General features: G+C 33.9%; 1 pseudogene; it reads right to left on the bottom strand.

Moving 5' to 3' along the window:
• Window positions 1-16,918: 16,918 nt before the first annotated feature.
• LOC114398740 lies at window positions 16,919-19,275 on the bottom strand (annotated as a pseudogene).
• Window positions 19,276-21,088: the final 1,813 nt, after the last annotated feature.

The following is a 21,088-nucleotide window of genomic DNA, read 5'->3' on the forward strand; positions in this document are numbered from 1 at the left end:
ATGATAAATTCTACCCTTGTTCTCTCCCCCTTTGACAACATCAAAAAGCCAAAAAACGTCTAAAGAAAAGGGCTAAGGCAACAACAAAAACCATAGCACAATCCATCCATAAACTAAATCAAACCATAGAATAAACCAAACTAGACTTAAGTTATCAAAACAAAGTCCAAACACAAAGCAAAACAAAATGGTAAACATCCAAGACAAGCTTAATCAAAGTACTAAAGTAATAAACCCCAAAATAGAAGGTTGAAATACATATAAAACTAAGGAAAATAGAACATAAACTAAGAGTTGGTCGGGGGATTGAAGCAACGCCTAATGAAGCTCATATCATCTTCAAGTCGAGTGATCCTCGTATTCATTCCATCAAAGCGAATATCCATCGCATCAAGCAAAGTATCCATTGCATTAAAGCGTTCACCCACAAAAGCTCGAAGACCGCGGAGTTCTATGAGGACTTAAGTCAAAAGAGAAGTGGAATCACCCCGTTGTGGTGGAGGACATGGCCGGGGTACGCTCGTCTGGAATAGGCGAAGGCAAGTCTTGTTTGCGAACCCACTGGCCATCAACATCCTTTCGATAACCAAAGGAGGTAACCGCACCAACACCAATAGAAAATGACCTCTTAACTTTGACATATGGTTCATCATCCAAAGGAACATTGAAATGATGAAGAAAAAGAGTAACAAGGTGGGGATAAGGCAGAGGTGCATTGGCCCGTAATGCCTTATGCATCTAGTACCGAACTAGATGGGCTCGATCGATCTGACAACCAATTTGAAAGGCCCACATCAGAATCAAATCCTCCTCAGAGGCTTGAGCAAGGTTTGAAGACTGAGGAAGCAAAATACGAACAATGATATAATGCATGATGCGACAATCAAAAGTTAATGACCCAGCAAGTAATCTGTCGGTCATGTCAGCCTGGTCATTGCAGACCATGCGGCGAGCATCATGACTAGAATAATCAAATTTCTAGTCATCAACAAGGTTGCCCTCAAAAGGAACACCTTGAATGGGCAATTTAGTCAAGGAAAAGAATAAGGACTGATCAATAACAACGAGAATATTTTGCACCTCAGAGTAAAGAATACCATCCTGAATTTTCAAATTATTATAGAAAACCTTAACTAATTCAGGAAAGTAAGACAGTTTCAGAGACATGAAATCAATCAAACCAGAATTTTGAAACACTTGATAACAATCAAATGTTTCTCCATCAAAGAATTCAAGGTCAAGGTATTTAGGGTCTAGAATGACTCTATTACAGAATTAATAGTAGTACCTTTGACGTTGATCATCCGAGAAAAACAATGTGGATGATCTAGGAGATGAAAGAGAAGGAGGAATTAGTGCGGGTGGGTTTCCAGAGGTTCCTTGGCGGTGGTGGCCAGCAGTAGTGGTGTAACATCCCATTTTTCATAAACTAATTTAAAAAGAATTGTTATTTATAAATAAATAAAGTTTTTTAAAAAATGATCATGTTTTTATAAAGAAATAAATAATGAAAAATAATGGTTTGAAGAAAAAAAAAGATATTTGATTTATTCATTTGATAGGGAATAAAATAGAGTTTCTTTTATAAAATATTAAAAATAAATAAATAGAGTAATAATAAGTTGTGTGTACCCTAGGTATAAATAGCGATGTTAGGTCAGTTTTAGACGAACGATGTCTTTTCTTTCCCTCATTTTCGTTTTCTCTCTTCTCCTCTCCAAAACCCTTTCTTTTTTCCCGCAGCCCACAAAACCTATCTCAGAAAAACGAAGATCTCGGACTCATTCACCGTTGGATCTTCGCGAAATTTGAGTACCATGTTTGCAACCCAATTTCGAGCATTCTAACCGTTGGGAATTGCAAAATCATGTCTGAGCGTAGACGAAAATCCTTCGCATTGTAGCCTTTTATTTTTCCGCAGAAACCCAAAACTGTCTCGGTAGAACAATGATCCCGGTTTTTTTAACCGTTGGATATTCATAAAATTTGGATATGTTGTTTGAAATTCAATTGCGCACACTTTAACCGTTGGGATTTGCGAAATAATATTCGTGGAGGGAGAAAAAGGAATCGCATGAAGACAGTACAAGTGAAGGCTTCAATCTCTTCTCCGTCTCTCTGACGTTCGAGAATTCTATCGCAGCAGTCGGAGGAAAAACTGGAGGAATCTCAGGGAACTGCTAGAGATGCCACTATCGTTTTCGGAAGACACATGAGTCCGCTTAAAGGTAAGGGATGAGTTATTTACAATTGGGAATTAGTGAGAACATGTGTAGGGATCCTTAGAAATATCAATTGGAATGGGTTTTGGGGTGTTTTTGCAATTTTCATTTTATCCTTATAATTATTACAGTGAATTATATATGTTTGACAGACCAATTTTTGTGAAATTGATATGCTATTGTGTTGAGCGTGAACCCTATAAATCAAGTACTTTTTCTAATTAATATGAATTGATGAAATAAAGTAAGGAGAAATTTAGAGAGAGATATTGATTTTGTATTTTCTCTTTTTCTTGTTGTTTAGGTTTTTATATATAATTAAAAAAAATTAATATCATAATTGAAACTGACCAAAGTGTTCATATAATTATTTAGAATTTGTGCATTGAAAGCTTACTTTGAAATTTGTGATTCAATATGATGTATGCTAGTTTATAGATATAGAGGTAGCTATTTATATTAATAATTTATGTAAATAATATTGTAGAGTGTTATAGTATGATTCCAAAAATTATTAAGTGTTGGAGTTTGAGAATATTATGGTTAAATTTCATGAACATGTGTATGTTGTACCTTATGAATATCATTAGGAATGTTATGAGATGGTTGATGTGATGTTATGAGATGTTAAAGTGTGGACATGATATTCGATTGTGAATAAGTGGATGTGTTAACACTTGATGTTACATTAATTATATCGTGAGCTATGAATTATACAATAACCCGACCAGTGTTTATGCGCAGTGTTAAAGAGAAAGTGTAGGTTCCTAGTTAGGAACCAGTGTAAAATTGTAGCGCAATTGTGTTAAACATGTTTGAAACATGAGTGTGAGGTCGTGGTATTGTATAATTCATGAGCAGTGCTTATAAATGAAATATGTGATGAATTGTGGAATGATATGTTGCCTTGAGATTATAATATTGTTATTGAGATTGAGTAAAAGTGTAAAGTAGAACAGGTGTTGAATTGTGAGATATGTGAAAACATGTGATGGTGGATTGTGACATTATGAGATGTGAAATTGTGAATGAGTTTTGGTTGTGAATAAGTGTGTGATTAACTCTTGATGTGACATTATTTGTGTTGTAACCTGTGAATTATACAATAACCTGACCAGTGTTATCTTGAGAAAAGTGTAAATGCACAGTGTTAAAGAGAAAGTGTAAGTTTCCTATTTAGGAACCAATGTTAAAGAGAAAGTGTAGGTTCCTATTTAGGAACCAGTGTTAAATTGTAGCGCAATATGTTGTACGTGCTTAAGACACGAGTGTGAGGTCGTGGGTATTGTATAATTCACTAGCAGTGTCTGTGTGCTAAAATGATTTTAGGGGTTGGACCTGAATCAGGAGCGAGAGGCCCTGACGGACTCTTCGGAGTGTAGGCCTTGGGGGTCACCGGGTTTGAGTGCTCCTTTAAGCCTATGCTGATCCCATATGGTTGGAGCATTCTCGCAAAACATCGTAACCCTGACTGATCTCCCTATGATCTTACTTAGTGAGAGTGACCTGGCAAACCCATTGTGTGGTGTGTCTTGTTATGTACTCCTAAGTGCCCCAGGATGGTTTTTCACTGACATGGTACCACATTGCATGTAGGCTTGAGTCTTAGCATAATTGTCTCATGCGCTTGCTAATTGTTTATTATGAAATTGAGGTGTTATTATGTCTTGATTAGAACGTGTGATTCTTGTGTAATGTGATTGATGATTGAAAAGTGTGATTGATGGATGAAAAGTGAACTTTGAATGACAAAGTGGTGGAATTACGTGAATTACGTGTAAGTAAGTTTTATTTGGTTTATATGATATGTATATCTAGTTGTCTTGTTCTCTATTAGTTAGGAATGTGATAACTCACTCCCAATTTGCTGTTTGTGTTTGGATCCTGTGATGATCTTGAACTTTGTGTTTGGGGGAGCAGATGACTAGGTGAACTGCTTTAAGGAATATTGTGTTGAAGGACGTTGGGACACAACGCTCTTATAAGATGTGACATTGGGATATAAGTTTTATGTTAATTTTATGATGTTAGTTTATTTTATTTCACCTCACTGATTTAACAAAATATTTTTGTAAATTTTGACTGCCTTATTTTGAGCCGAATATGTTTTTAATGAGTTTTATTTGGTAATTGAAGTGAATGTGAACCTTTTACCCATGTGATTTTGTTTACCAATATATTTTATTTATTTATATATATGTCGGGGTAGAGGGTGTTACAAGTGGTGGTGGAGAAAGATCATTTTCGCTTCTTTGATGATTCTGCCATTTGAAGATGTTGCAGCATATTTTGATTAGTGGGTTTGAAAGAGAATTGAAAATGATGAAGATTGGGCTTTGTTTCAAGTGATTTGGTTAAGAAATGAGTGAGATACAAAGATTTGAAGATTTGGGAGCAAGGGGCACCATCACACGAGAATGGGGGATAAGGGTTTTGCGAAAATGCAAATATTTATAGACAGGGACCCCTTGTAATCGATTACACGCCATTTGTTTGTAATTGATTACAGCCTTGTTGTTCTAATGTAATCGATTACAAGGAATGGTAATCGATTACCAAACCCTTAAACAAGGTTTTTTCACTTAAAGCTAACTATTTCTAAGTCTAATACATACCTAATTATGATAATCAACCACAATCAAATGCATTCTAATCGACAAGCACAATCAAACACATTCAATTATAAACACAATCAAACACATTCAATTACAATCACAATCAAACACATTCAACCATCAATCATCAATCACAAACAAATCTAATCAATTTAATAATTACTTAACTATACACAATAAATTCTATTCCTATAAAATAAAATGCAAACAAAGGTAATGAAGGATAATTATTATATGATAAACAATAGTTAATATAAATATTAATAACACAAGCAATTAGACTCATAGACAATTTATTGATCATAAGGAGGATAAAACTCAATTTGAGTTACCTATTGTCTAGATCATTGATATCTAAAAGACCTAATTCTCTCCTAATAGCAAAGAATGTTTCTTTAGGGAGAGGTTTTATAAAGATATCAGCTAACTGATTCATTGTATCAACAAATTCTAGAACACAATCTCCCTTTTGAACATGATCTCTCAAGAAATAATGTCTTATTTCTATGTGTTTGGTTCTTGAGTGCTAAACAGGGTTCGTAGATAAATTTATAGCACTTGTGTTATCACATCTTATAGGAATATGATCAAGTAATATTCCATAATCAAAAAGTTGTTGCTTCATCCAAAGAATTTGGGCACAACAACTGCCAGCAGAAATGTATCCCGCTTCTGTAGTAGATAAAGCAACACTATTCTGTTTCTTACTATGCCAAGAAACTAGAGCAGATCCAATGAAATGACAAGTTCCACTGGTGCTCTTTCTATCAGTTTTAGAACCGGCAAAGTCAGAATCAGAATATCCTATTAAATTGCATGTGGAATTTTTAGGATACCATAAACCTATATTCATAGTGCCTAACAGATATCTTATAATTCTCTTAGCGGCACTAAGATGTGATTGTTTGGAATTTGATTGAAACCTAGCACACATACATACACTAAACATTATATCTGGTCTGCTAGCAGATAAATAAAGAAGTGATCCGATCATACCTCGATATTGCTTAATGTCTATTGACTGACCGATTTCATCTTTATTCAAATTGCAAGCAGTACTCATTTCTGTAGCCGTATGCTTAGCATTCTCCATCCCAAATCTGTGAATCAATTCCTTGCAATACTTTGATTGATTGACAAAAATTCCATTCTTGGTTTGCTTGATTTGCAACCCAAGAAAGAAATTAAGTTCTCCCATCATTGACATTTCAAACTCACTTTGCATGTCTTGATAGAATTCTTTGCATAAAGAGTCATTAGTGGATCCAAAGATAATATCATCAACATAGATTTGAACTAATAAAATATCATTTAATTTCTTCTTAATGAAGAGAGTAGTATCCACTTTACCTCTAGAGAAATCTTTCTCTAAAAGGAACTTACTCAGATGCTCATACCAAGCCCTAGGGGCTTGCTTTAAGCCATATAAAGCCTTTTTCATTTTGAAGACATGATTGAGCTTATATGAGTTTTCTAATCCAGGGGGTTGATCTACATATACTTCCTCTTGGATAAAGCCATTCAAAAAGGCACTATTCACATCCATTTGATAAATTTTAAAATCCATAATGGATGCATAGGCTAATAACATTCTTATGGCTTCTAATCTAGCAACAGGAGCATATGTTTCCTCATAGTCTATCCCCTCTTCTTGATTGTATCCTTTGGCTACTAACCTAGCCTTATTTCTAATAACTATGCCATTTTCATCTAACTTGTTTCTAAATATCCATTTTGTTCCAATAACTGGGTAATTTTCATGTTTCTCAACTAACTCCCAAACATTGTTTCTTTCAAATTGGTTTAACTCTTCCTGCATAACTATTATCCAATGTTCATCAATTATGGCTTCTTTCAAATTTTTAGGTTCAATCATAGAGACAAAAGCCATATTATTGCATATATCTTTAAGAGAATGTCTAGTGTTTACCCTTTTTGATATATCACCAATGATGTTGTCAAGAGAATGTCTAGTGGTTACCCTTTTGGAAGATCATCATTTGTTTTGATTTCATCAATTTGAGAATCTTCATTATTTCCATCTCCTTTTCCTTTGTGATCTTCTCCATGAATATGCATGTCTTCTAATGATTCTGAAATCTCATCTAGTATATCTTTTCTTGGCAAAATTGCATTAGATTCATCAAAAGAAACATGAATGGATTCTTCAATAATCATAGTTCTTTTGTTATATATTCTAAATGCTTTACTTTGCAATGAATACTCAATAAAAATACCTTCATCAGTTTTAGCATCAAATTTACCTAAATTATCTTTACCATTGTTTAGCACAAAAAATTTACATCCAAATACATGAAGATGTGAAATGTTAGGTTTTCTTCCATTATATAACTCATATGGAGTTTTCTTCAAGATTGGTCTTATTAAAGCTCTATTCATGATATAACATGTAGTATTTACGGCTTCAACCCAGAAATATTTTGGAAGAAAAGTATCATTTAGTAAAGTTCTAGCAATTTCTTCTAAGGATCTATTTTTCCTCTCAACAACTCCATTTTGTTGAGGAGTTCTGGGTGCAGAAAAATAATGCTCAATGCCATGTTCATCACAAAATGATTCAAAATCTTTGTTTTCAAATTCTCCTCCTTGATCACTCCTGATAGATGCAATTTTTATATTTTTCTTATTTTGAATAACTTTGGCAAGTTTCTTGAATGCATGAAACACATCACTTTTATGAGTAAGAAATAATGTCCATGTATATCTAGAGTAATCATCAACAATAACAAAAGCATAATAGTTCCCTCCAAAACTCATAGTTCTAAAAGGACCAAACATATCCATATTTAACAGTTGTAAGGGTTGAGTTGTTGACACAATATTCTTATATTTAAAAGAAATCCTTACTTGTTTTCCTTTTTGACATGCATCACATAATCTATCTTTTTCAAATTTGAGTTTTGGTAAACCAATAACTAAATCTTTTGAAATCATTTTATTTAAATGTTCCATGTTTATATGGGCAATCCTTCTATGCCATAACCATGGATCATCATCCTTACTAAGAAAACATTGATCATGGTTTTGTTTTTGATTTAAATCTATCATGTAAACATTATTAGTTCTATAACCTATATGCTTTTTATTCCTATCATGCTCATTTTCAATAACACATTTATGAGAATCAAATGATACTAGATAACCTTTATCACATAATTGACAGACACTTAGCAAACTATGCTTAAGACCTTCAACAAGTAGAGCATTCTCAATGGAGGAAGATGAGTTTGTACCTATTTTTCCAACTCCAAGAATTCTACCTTTATTGTTGTCACCATAAGTCACATGTCCGCTTTTCTTGGGAGAGATATGAGTGAACTTTGATGCACCTCCCGTCATATGTTTAGAGTATCCACTATCTATGTACCAACTCTTCTTCAAGGATACCTATATGAGCAAGTTTATGACTTAGGTACCCATATCATTTTAATATTATTGCTATTTTTCTTAAAATAACATGTAGATGTGCCATGTCCTTTCTTACCACAATAAAAACAGGTTAAGAAAAGAGAACTATATCTTTGTGTAGATGCAAAGAAATTTTATAAAATTTTTGCTGTTTATCAGGTTTATATCCTAACCCTGCTTTATCAAAGACACACCTTTGGTTTCCTAATATAATATCTAGATTATTTTTGTCAATAGAAAATTTGGCAAAAGAAATTTTTAAATCTTTGATTTCTTCTAAATATTTCTTACAACAATTACATGAATTAGATATTTCTATATTATCATGCATGGTAGAAGAATGAATTGTATCATTTGATCTTAAAGTTATAACTTCAGTTTTAAGATTTTCTAATTTTTTATTTAATTTTAAAACTTTTTTTTCTAGATTTGAGATTGTTTTCTTAGAAGATGAAACCAGTTTTGCAAGTTTAACTGATTCTTTATGTAAATCAGTAAATGCATCTTGTAATTCATCAAATGAAAAGGATAAGTTATTATCAGAAGATGTTACCTCTTCATCGCTTTCATAGTTCTTAGCCATTAGACTCAGGTTTACAACTTCGTTCTCTAATTCCTCAGATGAGTCCATATCATTGTCATCCCATATAATGTAGGCCTTCTTAGCCTTCTTTTCATTGAAGGCTTTCTTTTCAGATTTCTTTATTCTTTTCTTGAACATTGGACAATCAACCCTCAGATGTCCAGGTTGGTTGCATTCTCAACATCTTGGAGTAAAGGATGAATCTTCTGCTCTTTTCTTTGATTTAAAATTCGATCTTCTATGATTTCCTCTTATTTTCAAGAATTAGTTGAATCTTTTTACAAACAGACTAAGATCATCATCTTTGTCTATTTCAATTAAGTCCTCCTTATCACTTCCTTCTTGAGTTGATGATGAAGCTTTAAGAGCAATTCCTTTCTTTTTCTTATCATTCTCCTCATGTTGATTCAATCTCATTAGTTCCATTTCATGTTCCTGTAACTTTCCAAATAAAGTAGCAAGAGACATGTTAGATAGATCTCATGATTCAATAATGGTTGTTACCTTGGGTTGTCATTCCCTACTTAAGCATCTCAAAACTTTATTGATAAGATCTTCATTTGAAAATATTTTTCCTAAAGATGCAAGATGATTAATTATGTGTGTGAATCTCTTTTGCATGTCCTGTTTGCTTTCATTTGGATTCATTCTAAATAATTCATATTCATGAGTTAATGTATTTATCCTAGATCTTTTTACATTTGTTGTACCTTCATGTGTTACTTGTCGGGTATCCCACATATCTTTTACACTTTTACAATTTGATACCCTAAAGTGCTTATTCATTCCTAAAACAGATGTAATTATATTTTTGGCTTTTAAATTATATTGAACTAATCTCTTTTCCTCCTCACTCCATTCTTCCCTAGGTTTTTCTATGGTTGTATTTACTGCCACCATAGTGGGAATGTAAGGCCCAATTTCTATGGCTTCCTAGATATTCAGATCTACAACCTCTATAAATATTTGCATGCGGATTTTCCAGTAATGGTAACCCACGCCATTAAAAATGGGAGGCCTATTTATAGAATTCCCTTTAGGAAATAAATAGTTTGATGAGGCCATTATTCTTGAAGCTTCTAAACTTTATACAAGAATGAAGCTCTGATACCACTTGTTAGACAAGTGGCCTCAGTATCTTAAGAAGGAGGGGGGGGGGGGGGGTTGAATTAAGATACCAAACTATCCCCAATTAAAATTTAACTCTCTTTTTAATTAATAATGAAACCCTAATTATGAATTATTTTAAGAACAATTCAAAATAAACTTCTTTAAAGCGAAATATAAACTGCAATAAAATAAAAGAAGTTTAAGGGAAGAGAGAATGCAAACTCAGTTTTTATATTGTTCGGCCATGCCATGTGCCTACGTCCAGTCCCCAAGCAACCCGCTTGAGATTTCCACTATCTGTAAAATCCTTTTTCAAAATTCTGAACCACACAAGGACAACTCTTCCCTTGTGTTCAAATAACCTTACAACTTAAGAGACCCTCGGTCCCTTAATCAATCTCTTTGAATAAGAAGAAGAAGAAGAATTCTCTCTTTAAGAGAAAGATATTACAATTGAAGATCACTCAAGATTCCTTATTGAATTTGCAAGTGTTTTGACCAAGGAATTCTTTTTGAGAGTTATAAGACAATTTGTTCAGAAAAACTCTAAGGAATTTCGTGTCCCAAGTCACCTATTTATAGGCCATTGATGACTATTCAAAAACTTCTTGAATAGTTGTGACTCTTGGGAGTTATTTTCAAAAATTCTTTACTGGTAATCGATTACATAACTGTTGTAATAAATTACACAGTTAGTTTCTAAAGAGTTGTGACTCTTTAGATTTGAAATTTGAATTTTCATGTCTGATAATCGATTACACACAAGTTGTAATCAATTACAGACTTTAAAATTTAAATTCAAATTTCTAAAGGCTGTTACAAAATGATTAAAACTTATGGTAATCGATTACAAGCCTTGTGTAATCGATTACAAGCTTAAAATTTAAATTCAAATTTTGTAAAAGCATTTCAGAAATTATTTTGGTCACTGGTAATCGATTACAACCTCTAGTAATCGATTACGAGACAGTAAATATCATATTTATGAAATCTCAAAAACTTTTGGAAAATATCCTTTGGCCAAACCTGTGCATCATCAATTAAGAAACTCTTCCTTAGATTCTAGGAACTAAGTTCATCAATTATCTTGAATTTCTAGATTCTTGACTTGGATCAAACGTGAGAAGCGCTTATATTTGGCATCATCAAAACTTCATATCATATTTGTTTCTACAATTACTATGGGCTATATTGATGGCGGGCTAGTTGAGACTTTGATAGTCCCCATTCCTAAGGTTGATAGCCCAACAACCTTAAGGGACTGTAAGTCTATGTAACGTTCTTTTAAAAGTTGTCTCGAAAGTTATTGTTAACAGATTGAGACCATTTCTTGATATTATTATTAGGCTTTTTCAGAGAAACTTCGTTCCTAGTAGGGGAACAAGAGATAATGCAATCATTTCCCAAGAGATAGTGCATCATTTACATAAGAAGAAGGGTAAGTCAAGCTATCTCATATTCAAGATTGACTTTGAGAAGGAGCATTGACTAGAAGTTCCTTGAGCTCACTTTAAATGATTTTGGTTTTCCTAGTCCAATTATCAAAATTATTATGTCTCTGACTACTTCTACCATGTTGTCCTTTAAATGGAATAATGAGGTTTTGGAGAGTCTTCGTCCTAATAGAGGCCTGCAGCAGGGTGATCCTCTCTCCCCCTATTTGTTTTTACTTTGCATGGAGAAGTTGTCTATAATAAGGAGAAAGTGTCTGATAAAAAGTGGATTCCCTTAAAAATTTCAAAAGATGATCCTGCAATATCCCATCTATTTTTTTGCAGACAATTGCTTTCTGTTGACTATTGCCTAATCTTCCTAGGTTAGACTTGTCTAGAGGGTTTTTGATGATTTTTGTAAAGCCTCAGACTTTAAAGTGAATATTCAAAAGTCTAAGTTTCTGGTTTCTAGGAACATCTTCAAGATTAAAAAGGACAAGTTCACAAGTATCATTGATTTTAGTCATTCCATGAATCTTGGTAGATTTTTGGGCTTTCCCCTTCTGAGTGGAAGAGTTAGAAAGAGTGATTTTTCTTTTATTACTGATAGAATGAATAGTAGATTGGCGGGTTAGAAGATGAATTGGTTGAGCAAGGCTGGTAGAACAACTTTGGCCAAGTCTGTGCACAACATAATCTTGATGTATACCATGCAGAATCTGTGGGTGTCTAATGGTGTGTGTGAGGAAATAGATATAATTATGAGAACCTTCATATAGGGTTCCCATCATAACCATTGGGTGAAATGGAGTATAGTGGCGCGCCCTACTACTAGGGATGGTCTCAAGGTGAGGGAAACTAGAGAAATTAGTATGACACTGTTGAGAAAGCACGTTTGGTCTTTGATACACGACTCTAACAAGTTGTGGGCGCAACTTGTTTTAGATAAATACCTCAAAGGGAACTTTATTTTCCATAGTTCTTCAAGACATGGTATTTCCTACTCTTGGGTTTCTATTGTTAAGGCAACCAAAATCCTTCAGCCAGGGTTCAAATTTCATGTTGGGGAAGGTGCTCTCTCAGTTTGGTTTTATCTTTGTTGCCCACAAGGTCCACTTTGTAACCTGGTGAACTTTGTTCACATCTCGGACTCACACTTGGAGATCAAGGATATTTACAACAATGGTATGTGGAATTGGAACTTACTTGCCTCTCCCTTGAAAAATACTATTAGAGATCTTATCAATTGTATTTTTCTTAATAATGACGAGGGATAAGATCATTTGGGATGCTTTGTTGGATGGTGTATTTTTAACCAAGTCCACCTACAAGTGGATTACCCGTGCCTGCTTTGCCTATAAAAATCTCTTAGATGCCAGATCTTGGGTTTGGAAACTTTCTCTCCCTAAAAATATTAGGCATTCCTTGTGGATTATTTGCCATAAGAGTCTTCCTACTAATGATTTTCTAGTTCAAAGATTTTTTTCTTTTGACTCGTATTAGGTGCAACTTTAGCAATGAAACAATTCTTCACTTATTAAGGTATTATGTCAAAGCTAGATCATTTTGGAACTACCTTCAGTTTCCCTTTTCCCGTTGATGATCACTTGGATGATATTGTTACGTGGATTAGGAAGCATGTCATGAGTCCTTTTGGTGTGCTTTTCACAATTGCTATGTGGTTCATTTGGAGGTCCAAAAACATTGAAGTTTTTAGGATAAAACTTGGCAAGTTTGGTTTGTTATTAGTCAAATTCACCATATGGTGGAGGAAACTCTTCAATCCTTTCCCTCTTCTTTTTCTCAATCCCATACTTGATACATTGGTTGGCTTCCCCCTCCGGTGAATGTGGTGAAGCTGAATACAGATGGTAGCTCGCCTGAGAACCTAAGGGTGTCAGGAGTTGGTGGCCTTTTTTGTGATCACTATGGTCAGTGGATCTCGCGTTTCTCGAGTTATTATGGATTTATCATTGATAATCCACTTTTTGAGTGATATTTTGAGCTATTTTGCATGCACTCTCTAGGCAGAACTCACGTTTAGACACTAGTTTTGTATTACAGAAGTATAGTCGCTCAATTGAGTGAAAGAGTCGGAAATTTTATGATTTTATGAAGATTTGAAGACTCCGTACTTGATATCGGGCATGGTACATTCACCACGACCATGGTAAGTAGCATGACCACAATAAAATGCCCTCCAGAACAACATCAACGATCTTACAATGGTTGTAATAAATTCACCTTGGCTATGATCAATTCATGAAGGTCGTAGTCAATCATAAGGGTCGTATTCAATCCACAACGCCCAAGAACTTTAGCATCACTTTCAACCACAATAGTGGTAGATTTTACCATGGCCGCAATGCGCCTTTTCTAACTGATATCTTTAGGAAGCTATATATAGGTCTCTAGGCTTTGTAAAAATGACCTCTTTGGTTCACTTTTATCTTTGTATGAATTTAAGAGAACCTTGTGAACTTTTAAAAGCTGTGAGGATAATATTGTGAAGACGGATTGTGTTCATAGTTTCTACCTTATTGGTATGTGTATTTTGTATAGGATTGCTAGTTTTTCTTTGACCATGAGTGTCTAGTCCCCAAGTTCGAGGGTTATGATGTAACTAACCAATTGTACCATTCTCCCTGTTCTTAAGGGAACTCCTCATTGTTTTATGTTAATTAATTTTCTTTCTTATCTTTATTGTTTATTTGGAACCGACCATTCTAATACTTAATTGATTACATAGTAATGATCATGTGCATGTAATTAGTAGATCTAGGTAGAAAATGTTTCATACCAAATTACATGATTAAATTGTTTGGATAATCTCCAATAGATTAATTAATCTTTAATTATTCATCCTTAATTTATTATACCTTTTGACTTAAATTGATAGACCCATGATCATTGGGATATTGATTTAAGGCAAAAAGCATCGTCTGACCTTGATCATAGACTTTGGTTGATTTTGGGGATCAATAATTAAATGGGAAAAGAATTTCATTAGGATTGGGGTTGAGGGAAAATTGGTACTAGCGAATCATAATCCCTAGTTACTCTTATCATCACTCAAATACTTTTTGCATTATTTTATTTGTTTTCTTCTAAAAACCAAAAACATACAAATATTTAAATCCTCTTGCCAATCACCTCAACTGTTAGTTTAATAAACTTAACTAATTAGGATTTTTGGGTTCGATATTCAGACTTTCGAATCTACTATTACTATTGCATATGATACACTTGTCCTTGTGTGAGCCTTACATATTTTATGTATCATCCTCTAACCTCTTTGCGGAGTTGCTGGCAATCTAGAAAGGTCTTATCATTGCTAAGAGTAAAGGCTTTGTGGATACCATATGTGAATCGGACTCAAAGTCTGCCGTTCAGCTTATCTATGAAGGTGTTCAGGATTCTCATCCTTATGCAGCTTTGATAATGGATATCAAATCTTTAGTTCATTCTGGTTGGAATATAACGTTTGTTCATACTCTGCGCGAAAGAAATAAGAGTGGGGACTGGCTTGCAAAGTTTGGGGCTACCCCCAGGGAACTTCTTCATGTTTGATCCTTGTGTCCAATGGCTCTAGGCCAAACTATTCTAGCTGATGCTATGGGAATTGTTTTCCCAATGGGTGGTTAATTTTGTGTTTTATTTTGTAACTTTCCCCCTAATAAAAATAATATTATTTTTTAAAATACCCGAAAATGATATTCTTATATTATATTCTGGGAATAACATTCCTAAAAATATAAGAAGATTTTGTGAAACAAATACCTCTTAAAAGTCTAAGAGAGGATTGTTGCTGATATGTAAAAGTACTACTCCAGCATGGAGATGTTAAAGCACAATTAGGATCTCGTTAAGCCCAGCTTTTTCTCCATCTCTTTTGGTGCTTCTTACACATTAACAGTGCCAATGTTATCCAAAAGAATGAAGATTTGTAATGATCAATTGCTGACTTTTGATTTGAATACTCTTAACGCATTTTTAACAAGTTAGGCATATGACCAATTGAGGCACCATTGTTATAGTTTCATATCTAGTTATATATTGTGATACTAATATATATATAGCTCAGTAATAGGTGAACAATTTAACACATGCGGCTCCAGTATTGTCCTCCTTGTATTGCTTTACATATTAATAACGAAATACATTGAGTGTTCCCAGTAGGAAAAACACATGTTGCTCCAAAGAATTTATTTCAGAAAATAAAAAAGTTAGAAGTTCACAAATTTCATATTAATATATTAAAGTTAAGATTTCCTTGAAAGAACATCTTAAAAAATGACACACAGTGTATCCCCTAAATACAAAAAAGAAACAGTAAATTCACAGCATTTAGATCCTAACTAAAATCACCACCGGAAAACTCAAAAATGAAAACTTTAAAGACATCACACCAACACAAAATAACTAACAAAAAACTTGGACAATAGCTATTTATCTTAAATTATCTGAAAAACATCAATTTAGTTCTAAAAATTAACACCACTGCTGAATTTATGCAATGTCCTGTAGCAATCACAAGTTCAACTCATGCAGCGTGTGGGCTTCAATTTCAGATTTCTCAATAGAACAAATGTTGGCAACAATAAATAAACTTCAAATAGAGTTTTGGCACCAAAAGCAACTCTAATTAGTCTTGCACCACCTTCAGACACAAGTTGTCGACTTTAATGGTTAAATGAAATGAAAGAAATTAACATGAAAATGATTAGGAACATTTTATATCTCTAATTGTTTATGTTTTATTTGGGGTCTCGAGATGTGGTAATAGACATTACCTTTATCCCACATTCAACTACTTAGGCTTTTATGGCTTACTCATGCACCTTAATAGTCTAACCACTTGGTTAACTGAACAACTGAGGGCAGCAGACAAAAACACCTCCATGCTCTCATTACTTTATATTCGGGGTTTCGGGATGTGGTGATGGACATTAATGGCGACGGACATTAACTTTTGCCCTGCATTCAACTGTTTAAGCTTCTATGGCTATCTCATGCACCTCAATAGTCCAAATGCTTGGTTATTTGAACATATGAGGGCAGCAAATCAGAGACACTTCAAATTTGTTTATCTGCTGTTTTTCAGATGAAATTTAACATTATTACTCAACAAATCCCCAATCACAAACTTCATATTTCTATGATAGCAACATTTCATGAGATAGAACTGAACTCTTTTTAGACAACCCTATAGAATTTCCAGCTCCAAAACAACTTGACACTACCATCACAATTAAAAACAAACACTTCCAATAATAAATGTAACATGAAATTTCACAGCTCAAAGTGACTGAGAGTAAGGACTATTCATTTCTAACAAAATTCAGCAAAAAAAGGGGATCCCAACCACTTCAACTAAAACAAAATACCCACCAAAAAGACAAAAACCATGGAAGTTAAGCAACAATCAAAACCCAACACAGTTTGAAAAGATAGAAAATGATATAAAAGAAGTTCTAACAAGATGAACACAAAGACAAAACACGAAGTCTAAATAGGTACACCATCTAACAAAGAATAATATAACAACAAGAAACTCAATGCAAAACAGATGTTCTAACAAGATGAACACAAAAATAAAACACGAAGTATAAATAGGTACACCATCTAACAAAGAATAATAAAACAACATGAAACACAATTCAAAACAGATGAAAAATAGAACTCCCTCATTCTTCATTTAGCTCTTATACTTTACCATCTCCCCGCTCCTATCCTTCTTCATCTTCTAAAATTCTTCAAAATGGTAGCAATTAGCAAATTCTTCATTTGTAAAGGGAATGCATCCTATGTCAGAGTTATCTATGTTCATCTTTTCTAAAACCAGTCATGCCTGCAAAGAAGAAATTTTTTTAGCAATGCAAGGATAGTATGGCCAAAATAAAGAGAAATCAAAGTGTTTTGAGAAGTGGAGGAGGCTATGTTGCACAATATGGGAGCGAAGATGAACATGGAACTCGAAAACTTGCATTAATCAAAGGGTAGCAACTAAAAGGCTTAGCAAATAAGAAATGTCTGTGCACTCAAGCCTTGGCATACTATTCTAAAAATTTCCACGCCATTCACTTCTACTGTTGTCATGGTTTTGTATCAAATGGTTTAAAATAATGTGCAACAAGGCAGTGTGGGCACATAAATAAGAGACACATGCATTTACAATGTTTTCATAAGGTCCTCAATTTTCTCAGCAGCTTGGTACATATTTTTCTACTTGACTTCATCCAATAGCAAGAGGCAAGTTCTGTATCTAGGTATTATATCTTGATCAATCATCTCCTCAAATAGAGAGAACGCCCAATTGCATCTACCCTACAAAGCCAGTGAATTAGCAGTGTATGGGTTGAAAGATCTAGACTGAGATGCTGTTTATTAATCATGTCATTTAATATCTCATTCAACACACCATCTATTTTTTCACTTCTAAAGCAAGACTTGATCAATGGGTTATAAGTCTGAGCATCAGGCTTACAATAGCCTAAATTTTCCATCTCCTTCCTTTCTGTAGCTCTCTTTTCTTGTGCATGATAACAAAACATAGAAATCAATGAATTATAGGTAGATGTATTTGGGGAAACACCAGCCTTAGGCATTTTCACCTTGAATACATAGGCAACATCATCTAATCTACCTGCTCTCCCCAATTTATGTATCAATGAATTGAAGAAAAGTGTATCAGGCCTACATCCAGAAGACCTCATTCTCTTGGGTACTTTCAAAGCTTCCACAAACTTTTCAGCCTTTCCTAGTGCCCACATGATAGTAGTATAAGTTATCACATTTGCAGAGCACCCTTGGGCCTGCATGTCATCAAGAAGCTCATACACCCTGCTGAAATTCCCTTCTTGACAGTAACACTGAATGATGGTGGAATAACTTATAACACAAGGGTGAAAACCGGATCCTTTCATCTCTTGGATCGTCCAATGTGCCTTGTCCACATGGCAGATTTTGCACCATCCACGAATGAATATGTTAAACGTGTGAGCATTTGGAGCAATATGCTGCTGCAACTCCAAGAAAATTTTGCAGGCTTGCTCCACAAATTTCTCTTTGCACAGGGTAGCAAGCAACAAGTTCATGGATTTCGTGTTTTTCTCCAACCCAAGAGCTTGCAAGTCATCAAATATCCTCACAGCATCTACCCACTATCCTGTCCAAACAAACCATCTCATTGTCTTAGCAACAGTATTCATAGTGACAAGACCGCCCTCGCGCACAAATCCCTCAACTTTTCCATAACCTTCATTCTACCCAATATGTCTACTACGACTCCGCGAATGTCTAAAGCTCGATCGCGAACTGGCCCATCTGAATACCCCCAATGCAGACTTCCAATCATCCTTGTATCGCCAGAGCAACCGGTGAACAAGGTCTTGGGAGACGGATATAGAATCACAAGCTTGATCATTGAAAAGGGTGTGAAGGGTTTCTTCCTCACTGCTTCCTTTGCCAAGTTTCACAGTGAGAATGTCCATATACCTGGTAAGGTCTTCTTCACATTGTTCTCTATAGGAAAAGTGTCTATTTCCTAGAGACGATGCACAACATATGCAACGGGAATCAGCAACAATAATAGCACGATATAGAAAACTTGAAACAAACACCAAGGAACTGAAATCCTGCTTCACTTATTGAAATTAGGGTTCATGTCAACAAAAAAGCATTACCCAGAGCACATAAATGGAAGCATTGGAAAAGTAGAAGGAGCAATTCCAAGGATAGAAACTTGCCTCCGCTTTCACGTTTGAGCTAAACAGTGATGGTAAAACCAGAGGTGGGTGGCGCTGATTCGATTATTTCATCGGAAAGGCACCTTCTCTGTCAGCAGGGGTTTTAGGCAATAGGTTGTTGTTTTGAAGAACCATTTTTAAATTAAATTATATTTTTTAAAAATTAATTTGATATTAAATTATAAAATTTAATAGATAGGATATAATTATTATAATTTTTACACATGATTAAATTAAAATTTTATTTTTTTAAGAATTAAACTGTCATCAAAATTTTATTTTTTCAAGAATTAAACCGTTACCAATTTATATATTTAGCGACAAAAATAATCATTATTTAAAATTAAGTATGTTTTAGGTTTTATAGTGTAGTTTTTTCTATTTTAAGTTTTATAAAAATGTTCAGTTTTTATTATTGAAATTCCTTAATTTTAATTTGTGTAATAATATTGACTATATTTATTTTGATGCTAGTAACATGTTTGATTATATTCATATTTTAGACACTAAAATAATTAAAATATTTAAGGAATGAACTCATTGACCAAATATTATAGGAATTAATATAAGGTTAATATTGAGGTCTAAAAGCAAAAATTCTAATTTTCTAGGAATTAAAATTGATAAGAATTTGTTTTCAAATAAAACCTGACAAGAATTTTATAGATATACTTCGACCAGAAGAATTTTCTTTAGCCAAAAACACTTTGGATGGAGCCAAATAGCCAAATTCATAGGACTATCTATAAACACCTTCATACCAAAAACCTTAATAGAAGGTACCCAAAAGGTGTAGTGTCCATCTCCATAGGTTAGAGAGAAGGGCTTAGAAGAGTAATTAAGGGATTACTACTTCTAAAGTTCATAATAAACACACCAAGTGTTATGTGAGTCTAGTAGCAGATGTTACTTAAGTTGTGAATCGTGGACGAACTTAAAAAAAGAAAATACTTGGGTAGAGTCTGAAGAGACTTTTCAGCAAAATAGTTAGAAGACTCTATAGAGGCTTAGAGGTTACTAAGTCAAACTTACAAAGATTTAGAATACTTGTTTGGATGTTACCTACATAGACAAGCAAATAAATAGCGAGTGTAACCTGTAGAGGTTTAGAATACTGGATGTGGGAGCCTATGCAGGCTTCAAAAGAAAGAATACCACAACTGTGAGCTTGGTCTTAGTGGAGAAAGCCCACAGGTGTAGGTATTACACGCCCTGGTTAGGTTGAACCAATGTGAATTTCTTTGTGTATTGTATCCTTCTTCATTGTTTCTCATTTACTTTCCATTGTTGCATGTTCATCTTTAGTTTTGGAGAAACCTTGTTTACAAAAGCTTTACTATGATATTTTATCAAACGGTTTTTAAAAAGCAGTTTTATTATTCAAAAGTAGCATCTACCTTGCATTAGAAATGTGAAAAACCAAAACCTGTATGACAACATAACTTGTGATTTTATAAGGTAGCTTCTAAAGTGGTAGTATTAAGTTTTACTTAGAAACTTTACTTTAAGTAATCATTTTATCTAAGTACTTAAGAAGGAAAAATCTTGCTCCTAAGTAACTTTTGATTTTCAAGCAAGAAGCTTGAGAAACTAAATCAAAAGCAAACATGTTTTGTGCAAAAAATAGCCTAGTAAGTTCACGTGTCACACTATTCAACCTCTTTTTCAGTGATCAACTAATCCACTTCAACACACACACATATGAAGAAAAGGAGAAATAATATTGTCTCATTCAAGTGATGGAAACTTCTTCAGCATATATATATGGTATCAATCTGGTAAGTGGACTTTCTCCACCATACGTCATTCATGTGAAAATTAGTTGGTTGATCTTTCAGTCATTTATATTTTATTTTACTTGTCCATGTGAATTGATATGGTGATATTATTCAAATGAATAGGTCATTTGTAGTTTTTACCATATATCATTCATGTCATAAATTATATT

The sequence above is a fragment of the Glycine soja genome, chromosome 19 (assembly GCF_004193775.1).
Source record: "Glycine soja cultivar W05 chromosome 19, ASM419377v2, whole genome shotgun sequence".
NCBI classification, from domain to species: Eukaryota; Viridiplantae; Streptophyta; class Magnoliopsida; order Fabales; family Fabaceae; genus Glycine; species Glycine soja.